Genomic DNA, 12069 nt, shown 5'->3' with positions numbered 1-12069 from the left:
CTCTGGTTTTGCAGCAAGCTGGGTCTGCATTCCCCCTGTGTGGGCAGGTCCCCCCCTGCCACAGCATCCTTTGGAGTCCCGATTCCCTGCAAAGCTCCATCCAAAGCCTATCAGGCAGAGAGTCCATTTTTTTCTTTCATCTTCTCTCAACCTTGAATTTCCCTCACCATCCCGGGATTCAGATGTTTTATGCCATTTCTGGGACTTGCATTTGCACTACAAGATAAGGGGAGAAAAAGAATAAAGAGAGCTGCTTCACACGAAGAGTGGACTTACAGATTTCCATTTTTTTCAGGTTCACGGAGCACAGGGAAGCGCCTGTATGTTGCAGTAAGCTCTGTGCCTGCTACAAGGCTCAGGGGAATGGAGAAGGGATTTTTTTATTTACTGAGCATCGCAAGGACCCCCTCAGTGGCACCAGTGTAGAGGGTGACTGCGATGTATAGGCAGTTCTACTCTTTCCCAAGGGCCAAATCTACTTGTTCTGGGAACTGCTGTGCGTGAACTTCAGCGGAGATACAAATTGCACTTCATGTAGTTGTGACTACTACTTGGGCCAAATTCCCATTTATACTGGAGTAATTTTTGCATATATATTAAATATCAGAGAGGTGGAACGAACTGTTGATGAATATGGGTACCTAATTCTCCATCTACGCTGCCTCCACATACACACACAAAATTTTCCAAGTTAAGCCTGTCACAAATATTTTCTTACATATTCCTTTCTCTAACTATACCCACAAGCAGATTGTCTGTCAGTGCCGCCAGCAGCTTGTGACAAACTGCTGTTTCAGTAATTACTGAAGGTCTGTATTACATTTGAGAATGCTCTTCACCAGAGGGGTTCAAACCTAGAAAGACAGGCATCATCATTTTTCTTTTGAAGCTGAGACTAAGCCTGAGTCACTGGGCCGGTCACTGAGTGCTTCAGCAGATCAGCCGTGGCACCAAACATATTGTATTTATTGAATATTATGGAGGGGAACAATGAGATATAGGTTGGTAACAGCAGTGATACAAAGGGAGCTAGACAGCACTGGATAAGGAATCGAGTCAGGTATTGGCCAGCCACCAGGATGAGCATATTTATAACAAAGATCATTTGAGGGTCAGAATCAGGACTTAGAGGGAATCTGCTTTGTTTGCAGTCCCCTGTATTTGGAACAATCCACACGTTACCACCATCATTCGGCACATCTTTAGGGTACAAAAGTGCTAATGTGTTTTAGCAAGATTTCAATTAAAAATATGTTTTTCTTTTTGCACTTGATGACTCTCTTTATTCTTTTAGCTTTTCAAGTAAGCTGGGATTTCTTCATTTGGGCTATGTAAAATATTACCTATGGAAGAGCCTGGCTGCATTCAATGACTCTGCACCACACTGCTTTCTTATAGGGTCAGCAAAATTCTTAAAGGCTGGAGTGTAAAAATTATGTTGCACTGCATTTGCGCATTGCCTTTCCTTTATCCACAGAAACTCACCTCACTTGCCTAAGCCCTTTTGCATACTAGGTTTTACTTACAAATTGGCAGTAAAGTGCTGTAGTCTCTTTGACAGTTTGCAATTAATTGCACACAATCTGTTTAGACTTAAGGATGCACCTTTCATAAATGATGATATATTCCAAAAGGCAGCCCAATTGGCTGCTTTGCATATTGCATATATTTTTCATATTTCTGAGACAGGACATATGCAAAATCATTTTACTGTGGCACAAACACAGAAGAGATGATTTGGAGGAAAGGCCAGAGGCCAGAGGTTCTATTTCTAATTCTTCCACTCACCTGCTGCAGACTGTGGGTAAGTCATCTAATATTTCTTTTTTCTGCATCTGCACAAGGTTGTTTATTCTTCTAAGAGCTGGAATCTAGTGAATGAAACTCTAATGTATTATTATTAATATATTCCAATAAATGGTGCAGTGCTTTAGCATTGCTTTGAAGTCAGTCAAATAGGTATTAAAGAAACAGTGAATTGTAAGAAAAGGCAGTTCAGTCCATCTGATATGCCTGCACTGAAATGTTACCTGTGGAATGACCTCCTTAGAACGAGAAACTGATAATGGTCTATGTGCTAAATGGATCCCAGACCCTTGAGAAGTTTCTTCTCTTTTCACTCATGCATCATATGAAAACTAACATGAGTTATGTGGCCCAAATCAATAAAAGCAACTTTTACAACATAAAGCATTTAAATGCACAAGTAAATACCTTATATTGGCATCATACCTATCACCATTCTTAGAACGAGCTCCTATCTACTTTCATTATTCTCTCCTTCCTCCCACCCTGTCTTACACTTTTGAATTACGGGCAGCTCTTGGAAAAGTGACATACACTTTAATTACACATGTAATGCCATAATTGAATCAAACTACTTTGTTTCCCCAAAAAGCTATTCTTTATTTGCTGGCAGGCTGCTCATTTGTGATCCTAGCATTGTCAGTCACATCAGGAAAGCCATCTTAGTCATAAAATAGCTATTGTAGAGGAAGTATTATTGGTTCTGTATGGGGCTTTTTAGCAGTAATTATGTACAGCTTTTAGTAATGTTGAGAGTCACCCAAGCATCACTGATACAAACCATTTGCAATGACATGCAATGATGCCTGTACAGTATTTTTACGAGCAAAATAAAAATCAGATATCTTGGTGGTAACATGTAAATTAGCCTTGAGGCTTGCAAAGCAGTGCTTATCAAGTGTGTAACATTGAATTACAAGACCACTGAGCATGAGTGAGGTCCTCCGAGCTCTGCATCCCTACAACAGAAAGAATCTCCCACTGAACCGACAATTTGAATCCTCTCATCAGATGCGGATTGAAACCACTGCTCCCTCAGCAGGCCAAACTGGCATTTAAGGAACTGATGTCTTTCAGGACCCTATTTGGTAAAGTACTTCATGGAGCTAGTGGTGCTTCAGATACCTCGTTGAATCGCACTTGTGAGGAACTGAGAACTGCAGGCACTAGGTACACTCTACCACCAGCCCGTAATCAGAGGGAGTTGCACCTAAGGCAGAAGAGCTCAGTCTGGGCCATTCTGAATTCTACCTTAATAAACAAAATCATACTGCACTTCAGGAGCTACGTAATGTGCAGTCTCTTCGTACGTTCACGCAGAACTAGTCACTTCTGATATGGGTAAGTGTACAGGAGCACAGGAAACTCCAGCAATCCTGTGTTCTGCATTGAATTGGTGCAGTTTGCACCCACTTAAGGTGTGGAAGCATGGGTTAGATCTTTCATTTGGCCTAGCCCTTAGCACAAACAAACTAAATTATTATTTGTCTCAGCCTTCTATATGCTTCTGAAAAGGTAGAAAATGTTTTGTTGTGGGGTCTAGGCTTCAAGCTGGGTACCCATTTTCTAAATCTCAGACTCCCATATTCATAAGGTGGCTGGTGTGGCCAAAGAGTGGCAAAACGAGGGAGAAAGGCCCCAGTGAAGATTAAATGCATGGCCCTCAGTCCTCCAAGCCCATTCAGAGCTGTGTAACTGCCTGCCCTCTACAGACACCTTCAACCTTCCGGTTAGGGTTGCCAGTGGAGATGCCCGGGAGATGCTGACAAAGCAGCAGGTGCCTAAGGAGACACACACAGTCTCTCCAAGACTGACCACACGTGATTTGGAACTATCGTCTTCCATCTGTTTCTTTCTCTGACCAACTTTCCCCTGCCTCTGACAAACACCTTATATGCTTTTGACCAATTCAGAGCCCAGTAACTATTGTCCCCAGATTTTGGGGGGCTTGCAGGCCAGGCCCACCCCCCTGAACCAGTTCCCTGTCCTCAGCCAAAAGAAACAGGACTGAGGAAAGGTGAGGGAAGAGGACAACTGGCAGTCTGGACTGCAAGTCCCAGGCAGCACTCGAAGGGCCAGAGAATGCTGTGCAGAGGTGCTGGAAGCTGGTTACCTAAATACTGTATATATGGTGAGCTTTTGTTTGGGGCTCATAGATTCTCTGTTACCATGTTTTGGTTTCTGGCTGTATACATTGTTCTTCAGGTGAAACCCTCAACGAATGCACCTGTGGGTGTTTTTCATGAGTAACTCTACCTGCGTAGTGGCAAAGCTAGAAAAGGATGTTATGTGGAAATTGCAAAGTATCTCATCAAGATAAATTCTATGGCAAATATTTACAGCTTCTTAAGTTTTTTCTAGTCTGATAATTAATGTTGTAATTTCATATGCATTTTCTTACAGTCAAAAGCTTGGAGCTATATAAATTTGTACAACATTTAGCTTTCGTTTAGAAAAAGTATACGAAGTTTCTACTCACATTTCTAGTCTTTATCTTTGATGAGTAACATTAAAAAAACACAAAAAACCACAAACCAGAAAGGTAAAGGGGGGAAGAACCAAACACTGTTGTGAAAGAGTAAACTGCATAACAGTTTAGTCTTGCTCAAAATTTTAAGGGCCTCCTCATTTCTGAGTAATTAATACTTGAAGTCGACAAAACTAGCATGTCAGGAAGAAGGAAAGCTTACAGGAATTTAATGACAAGACTTGATTGAAATTAATTGAATTAACTTCTTGATTAGCAGAATCAAATAGAAGATCAACTAGCCATTTTAAAATCCCAAACTGATGCTGTTTTGAAGAAAACGTTATTCTGTAGGCTTGCTGGAGATAGATACTGAAAATGAAACTGCTATCTAGTGTAGTAAATGTATTTGCTAACTTACTTGTTGCAGACACATTCTGTTTGTTGTCCCAGTTCTCTAGACGCTGGAAAATGAGAAGCCCAAGGAACTGGCTTCCCTGGTGGATGTGGCAAGGGATATGACTTGATCTGGGACAGCTCCTGTGAATGTTCTGAAAAAAAAACCCCTGGCTTCCCAACACTGTTACCTTTTTATGCAAATAGTAGTTGCAACAACATGCTCAACATTTGCTATTTCATGATTAGTGTTCTCATGTCCAAACAATAAATCCCCAGAGCCTCTCCCTGTAATGGCCATTTTGCTTCGTCTCTCCAGTAGGGAGGTCTATTTAGCAGCGGGTTTTCAGCAGACCAAAATGTGGGATCAATATCCTGAGAACAATCTGCCCACTTGTCCTTATGAAATATTTGTATTTTTCCATGCAAATTCTAACAGACCAAATTACTTTTCCAATATGTAAGGTTTTAGTGCCTCGTATGAAAATGCATCAACTACACAACTGCCAGCACACGTGATAGGATCTCTCAAGGTCACTAGTGAATTGACTGAAGAGCTTCAATAAAGCTTTAACGTCAAGTCACACAGATACAGAGCGCCCACCTAAACGGTTACAAATTGCCTGTGAGCAGCTACAGCACATAGGTGAGCACAGCCTGGGGAGGACATGCGGCTTTCCTCTTGTGAGCTTGCTCCACACACCTCACCTCCCTTCTGTTACATGAGACAAAAATCAAAACCCTCTCTGCTCTCTCTGGGGTATGTATACCTTACCTAGGGAAGGCAGGCTGATGCCAGCCTCCCTTCTCAGTTATTTTTACCTGCCTGGATTGTTGCAGCCCAGTGCAGTCCATGACAGCAGCCCACTCCTCAGTCTGCCCCTCGAGTGGAAAGCAGGGGCAGGGCAGCACCTCTGCATTCTGTCCCCCAGGTATCCCTCTCTGGTTTTAACTGTACCATGGGACAGTTTTTTCCTTTGGAAAGTAAATACAATAAAATCATTATTAATAATTGTAATAATAATAATAATGGTGATTTAAGAGGACTTACAAGCTATTCACAATTAGTTTCTTTTCATGACTCCTTTAATATAGCCACAAGAACATAGTAATCTCCACTTGTCTCTTCTGATCTGGGATATATCTGTTCTTATCCTGGCTTTCAAAGAAGCCCCTCAGCAAAGGGTCTGAGGTTACGTTTTCATTTTTAGCTCAGTTTCCTAAGGAAATGAGGGTCACGCCATTGCTATCTGTCTGTCCATCCTTATTTTTCTTCTCATATTGCCTTACAGGAACTTTTGAGCCTGTCAATCAATTTCAGCCAAAATAAAAAAGCAGTTTAAGTCGAAGAGTAAATACATGCCTGTAAGACTTCATGGACACTTTTGGTTGGGGAGCAGAAGGAAACACAAATTAGAGCTCACACTGAGCAAAGGTGAGGAAAATACAGCCAGTGCCATCTGCTTGCAGCAGCTGATGGGCACACCAAGACTGGCCACTCATCAGCACGAGGCTAAGTTTGGACAAGCCAAGGTAGAAACAGCTTCTTGGCTGGTGAGGGTGCAACAGTGAGACCCAGCTGCCCCTTTGAGTGGGAGGCTCCCAGAGGCACACGCAGCTCTCCCTCGCAGGCATGTCTGTAGTTCGGTGCTTCACAGCTGTAGTTACAATTCTGTCATCAAATTCTGCCTTCCCTGCCAGAACAGTCAGGGTGCTTTGCAGATTACACATGGCAATACCATTCTTGTTCTAGAGAGATTCCAATTTAGGTATATAAATTCCTAAACCCTACTGTCTGTCTAAATTTTGAGTTACAGGCTGGATATCTTACTCTATCAAAACCATCCAGCTGTTCTCAGACAGGGCCTGCTCCTTTTTTTAACGTAGCCAAAGCAAAGCTCTCACTAAGTTTAGTGATGCAGGACAAAACTTGGGCTGTGCTCCTTTGTATTTGGTTAGCAGCACTTGACAGGATAATGTAAACACATTTTTTTGTATATACTTCATATGTAGCAGCACTGTGTGGTAGGCAAAAGCAGTGACAGAAATCCCCACAAAAATAATTAAAAAGCCAAACAACCTATGGCAGCAAAGAAAAAAATTCACCATGAAAAAAACACAAAATCAATAGATTATGAAGGCTACTCTGAGGCTTCCACTGCTATCATCTCAAGGCTTTATTATCAAATATCAAAAAATCATTACTGCAATATCAAAACATTCATAATAACAATATAAAAACTCCACTCAATCTGTTCCTGCAGGGATCTGATCTAAAAATCAACAAGAAAAAAAAATAATTGCTGTGAAAATGGCAGTTAGCCAGTTCAATCATTCTGCCAACCTGGTTCTATAATTTTACGTTAGTCACTGCATTTCAGTGCCACCACTGCAGATAACTTCAAAATAATTGCTCAAGCAAACAAACTATAACCAAATCAGACAAAATATGAAACTTTTTAGAAAAGCTCGTAAGTGCTTTTATCAGGTGCTCTGTTTGGGGCTTCATGTCTTTTTATATCTAGCACAACTGATTCCCTATAATTTAGAAATGATAACTTATAACCCCTACCTTGCGTCCTGCAAAAGACCAATTGTTATCAACCTTAACATTCCCCAGATTTCCTTATCTCAAAAGCAAGAGGCACTCCAGATGCGTGGGAAACCTTCATCCTTGGTGTCTATGGGAATGAAGTTTTAAGGAAATCAAGTTTCTACATGGAAGATTTATTTGAGACTAGATTAATTCTGCACCTTTCATGCATACTTATGCATAATACTTTCAAAACTAACATAACTCCTTTTTGAACCTACAGGCAAATAGATCTTGTAGTTCATAATGGCAATGTTGGGGGCGGGGGGAATCATTCTCCATTTACCAGTATAACAAGGCAAGGCAAGAAAGTCTTTTGGTCCGGTTTGTCCAGGGTGATATGTTTCATTCTTATTTGACACATGAAACCCCAAGACTGACCCAAGATTTATAACCCCCCCTCAGCATTTTGTAGGGCAGTGCTGTATTTAAGAGATATTTAACAAAAGCCTCCTGTACCTGGGGACAAACCAGAAATATACACTAGAAACAGATGTTTGTTTTTTCTTAATCTTAAAATAAGTAAAACTCATTCTACTTCCATTGTAACTTGTAAAAATTATACCTTTTTTTGCTGGCTTTCCTCTTCCATCTATGAGTAGCAGATGGCCCTTCTGAATCCCAGAAAATGCATGGAGTTGGCTGACCAGAACAAAACAAGAAGGTGTACTCAGGATTGAGGGGTGTACTCAGGAACGACAGGGTTAAACCAGGACGCCTTCAGCTGGACAAACTCATGTGAGCGTACTCTGTGATTTTACCTGTGGGAAAAAGTACCCAGGCCCCCAAAAGCGAGATCTTTGTAGGTGAGGACCATCAAATCAAAATAGCATGTGAGCAGAGTGCAGATCTGGCTTGTATGTATTATATACTGCCTACATGTCCTTGGCTTTTCTTCTGCTACAGGCAGACTGTCTGAAGTCACCCTCTAGCCTTTCAGCTGATAATCTACTTCCCAACAATAACTAGCAAAAGACTAACATTGCACTTGGCTATGCAGCAGACTGCAAACAGCCACAGGCACGGTGCAGGGTCAGCCTGCTGCTAGGCTGTTTGTTTATTTTGGTTGACATTTTCCTTTGTCCAGAATCTGTTCCTTGTTATTCAGTACGTACAGCCCTGCACACATCCTATCTGTTTAACCGTCTTTGGATAAAAGTGGGTATTTTCCCATGTCAATAAATGTTCTGGTGTGAAGCTGTGAGCTGGCCTCTGAGAGAACCATCCCCTGCTGAGTTTCTCACTTCTGCACTGAGTTTTCTTTGTTAATCATGTGCAAAATAAGAAGGCTTTCTGTCTAGCAAAACCCTATCATTAATTTTTCATATGAGCACTAAAGTCTTCAACAGAATCCTTGAGTGGCTTCAAAGAAAAAGGAGTAATAAAACCAAAGAGCTACATTTTCCTTTTTCCCATCTTAGTTATTTGATATTTTAAGAAAACTTTTTAATGCAGAATTACAGTTCTCACAGCTTCACAGCGACATGTCCATTCTGAAGACTGCATCTGACCTTCAACTTTGTCCTTCATTAGCAGGATTACACCTAAACTCTTCTTCATTTTACTGCAAATGAGACAGATGCAATGTGTATTCTGTTCGGCCCCAGCATTTGAATTATCCCAAGAGTGGCATTTATGTTCTTGTAGTTCCTTGGTATAAATAAATATCAAAGTAGGAAGACCAATCTGTACTCCACTAGGAATAATAAACTAAAATAATATGGCGCTGATTCTGTTTGGGTTGTCTAAATGTGTTTTTATGATTGTATATGTTTATGGCTTTCTCACACAGCCACCATGAATTCCAGGCAATTAAAAAGGACATGAGTTCTGAAGCATTTTAAAAGGGGCTTTGCTTTCCAAATGGTGTGTATTAAAAGCAGAATACATTTTTTTGACAGAGCTACTGCAAAGTCAATAGTCACACGTTTCCCCTGCTCCAAATTTCTTCCCCTTCTTTTCCCACCTGAAATAAATAATTAGAATATTTCTGTAAGTTGAGAAGAAAGGCAGGGAAAGATTCCTTTTATGTTTCCACATATATTAGAAGCACTGCTAGATTAAGACTCAGCCTGTGGGCCCCAGATTTGAAAACAGCTCAGAGGGAGTATATAACAGGTCTTGTATCAGGTGTATCAACCTACCTATACACTGTACCAGCTGCTTTTTCACGTTGAACCAGTCCAGTGCCACCGAGCGCATGACTAAGAACAGTTCTGTCCTTGCTGCACACTGCCCAGTGGTCACCCCACCTGACTGAGGGGCTGATTGACAGATTCTTTAGTCATGGGTGTGGAGTTTTTAAATTGGACAAATAAGTAATTCTGCTCTAACCTACCTCCAATTGGATGGTCTGTGTGGTGTCAGCCGTTACTGAAGAAAGAAGCAGTACTTTTGATCAGACTGTTGGCTTGCTTTCATTATTTACATGAATTAAAATACAGAGTAAAGGGCTGAGAGAAGAAAAGTATCTTTAAACAATTTTCCAGTTATGAACTAAGTGCAGTTTCAAATGTTTATGCTCAAGAAATACTTTGGAAGACTGAAGAAAACTAGATTTGATAGGTAAATCAAACAGGTACATTTTTAAAAGGTAAAAAATGCGTTGTTCCTCCCTCAGGTCAAACTGTCCCCAACCACATGACTTTACGAATGAGAAAAAGTGAATAAATGGCAGAGAGAGAGAGCGATAAAGCTTTATATTTTGCTTTCTCCAGTAATTTCTAGAGTAGATGATGATTCCTTGATTATAAGTAATCTATACTGTGCTCCACAAAGTCTCCCACAGTAGTCAGTAGAACAACTCACGGACTTAGGTGTTAACAGCATAACATTTCAAAACTTGGCCAAATTCTTCATGAAAGGATAATTTATTAAAGAGCATAGCTACAGCAGTCTTTCATCTGTTTGTAATACATCTGGAACAAGCACCTGAAATCTCTGCAAGGTCTGTGGACACAGCATCACTGTTCCAGCCAGTCTGTGGTGCACCTTTTCATGCACAATGGATGTGGGCAAATATAGACAGAAATTCCGGCTCAAGACTCCAAAATTCTGAAATTCTTTCAGTCCACAAATAGCCATATTTTATGGGAAAATCACTAGGGATTTCTGCCACTTTGATCTAAGACGCTGCCTCTCCTACACTGTTCACTCTAGCTTTGGTCCATCCACCTATTACATAAGTATTTTACTGGATGCATAGTCATAAAGAGAACGATTATCCCGTTGTGCTTAAGTGCAGAATGCCAGCTGTGTTAATAGAAATGTATCATTGTGTCATTATTAAATATTTATATTACTGTAGCACCCAGAGACCAATCCTGTCAGGTTTCCTCTGTTAAATTTTTAATGAATGACAGTCCCTGACAAGCTGACATGAGTCTGAATGAGCAGGAACTGACACAAGCTTCCTGTGTTTCCAGAGGGACGGTGTAAGTGCTGCCCAGGATTCTTGTTTGGCAATGAGATCCCTTCTGGAGATAAAACAGGCACTCCTGAGACAACCTCTGCCAGTAGCAGGGCGAAGAGGGAAAACCCTGATGAGCCAAAAGTGTTTCCAAAGGTGAGAAATAGCTATTCTGACCCTCCAGGAAGGTTAGGAGGCAGGAAAATAAGCAGAATGGGGCAAGTCCAGCTTATTATTTGAAATTATAGCCCAATTCAAATCAGGTTCTGAGCCTAGTAAAATTACCCATCATTAATGAGCATGTCTGAGCTGGCTGTTCGGTACCAGCTTGTAGCAGCAGACCCAGCACTGCTCCAGGTGAGAGCTGCACTGCAGGAGCCAAGCTCTTCTCCTTGCCCGGGCAGAAAGTCTCTTGCTTGTCTGTTACAGCAGGAAATGTTTTGAAATCTGAACAATGCAGGAGATCTGAGGGCAGACAGCACAGATAATGAAAAGAAAAAAGAACTATTATTTGAAAATGATTGTTGCTTTGTCCATTTTCCTTAATTTCCTCAGTAACTGGTAGAAAGTGTTCCTCAGAAAATATTTAGGAAATAACATCCATAACACCATTTCCCTGCCTCAGTCTTAGCCATTGTTTCCATCCTTTTACTTTTGATGACAGGTGAGTTTCAATTGTAGTCCTTTTTATGAATACTCAGTGTATAAATTATGCAGATTAAGGTATCTAATTTCAGAGTAAATTTCAAAGATTTTCCTCACCTTGAGATGCGCAACAACGGTATAACATTTTTATGTAGTTCTTCAAAGACTTCATGATCAAAATTTTTGTTTTAAATAATGCCCATAAAATCCCTACATTCACTTATGAAGGCAGAAGCTGGAAGATTTAAACAACAAAGTTTAATCTTCAGTTAATTTGTTAAACTCAGGTACATAATACAGATGTTCACACTGTAACATGTAATTTGAAAGGAAAACTGAGTTTTGTAGTTTTTAATTGAGTATGGTCCATGGCTAGACCAAACTGACCAGGAGGTAGACCTTCACCTGGTGCAAAGTATTTTTGAAGATAATGCAGCAAAAGCAATGTGCATCAACAAAGGACTAAAGGATTATCAAGGCTCTGATTCTGGAAGAAAACTCTTTGTTGATCCACACTGCAATTGAGGGAGCTGCATGTAGGAGACAAGGATTCATCTGTTTGGGTTTTTAGGCTCAGGGCTCAAGGTTGAGAAATAATTTCCTGCATCGTCGTTTTCATTTTTAAGCCTTCCCTGGCTGTTTCTCTGCAACACAATGAATAAGATTTTCCTCATTCCACAAATGTTTTTGTATATCAAATAAACTTCTTGTCAGACATTGGCATAGAATAGAGCTCTCAAACCCGCCAACTGT

This window comes from Falco cherrug, chromosome 14, assembly GCF_023634085.1.
Source record: "Falco cherrug isolate bFalChe1 chromosome 14, bFalChe1.pri, whole genome shotgun sequence".
In the NCBI taxonomy this organism is placed as follows: Eukaryota; Metazoa; Chordata; class Aves; order Falconiformes; family Falconidae; genus Falco; species Falco cherrug.
The sequence above is the reverse complement of the archived record's forward strand: the minus strand, read 5'-3'. Positions refer to the sequence as shown.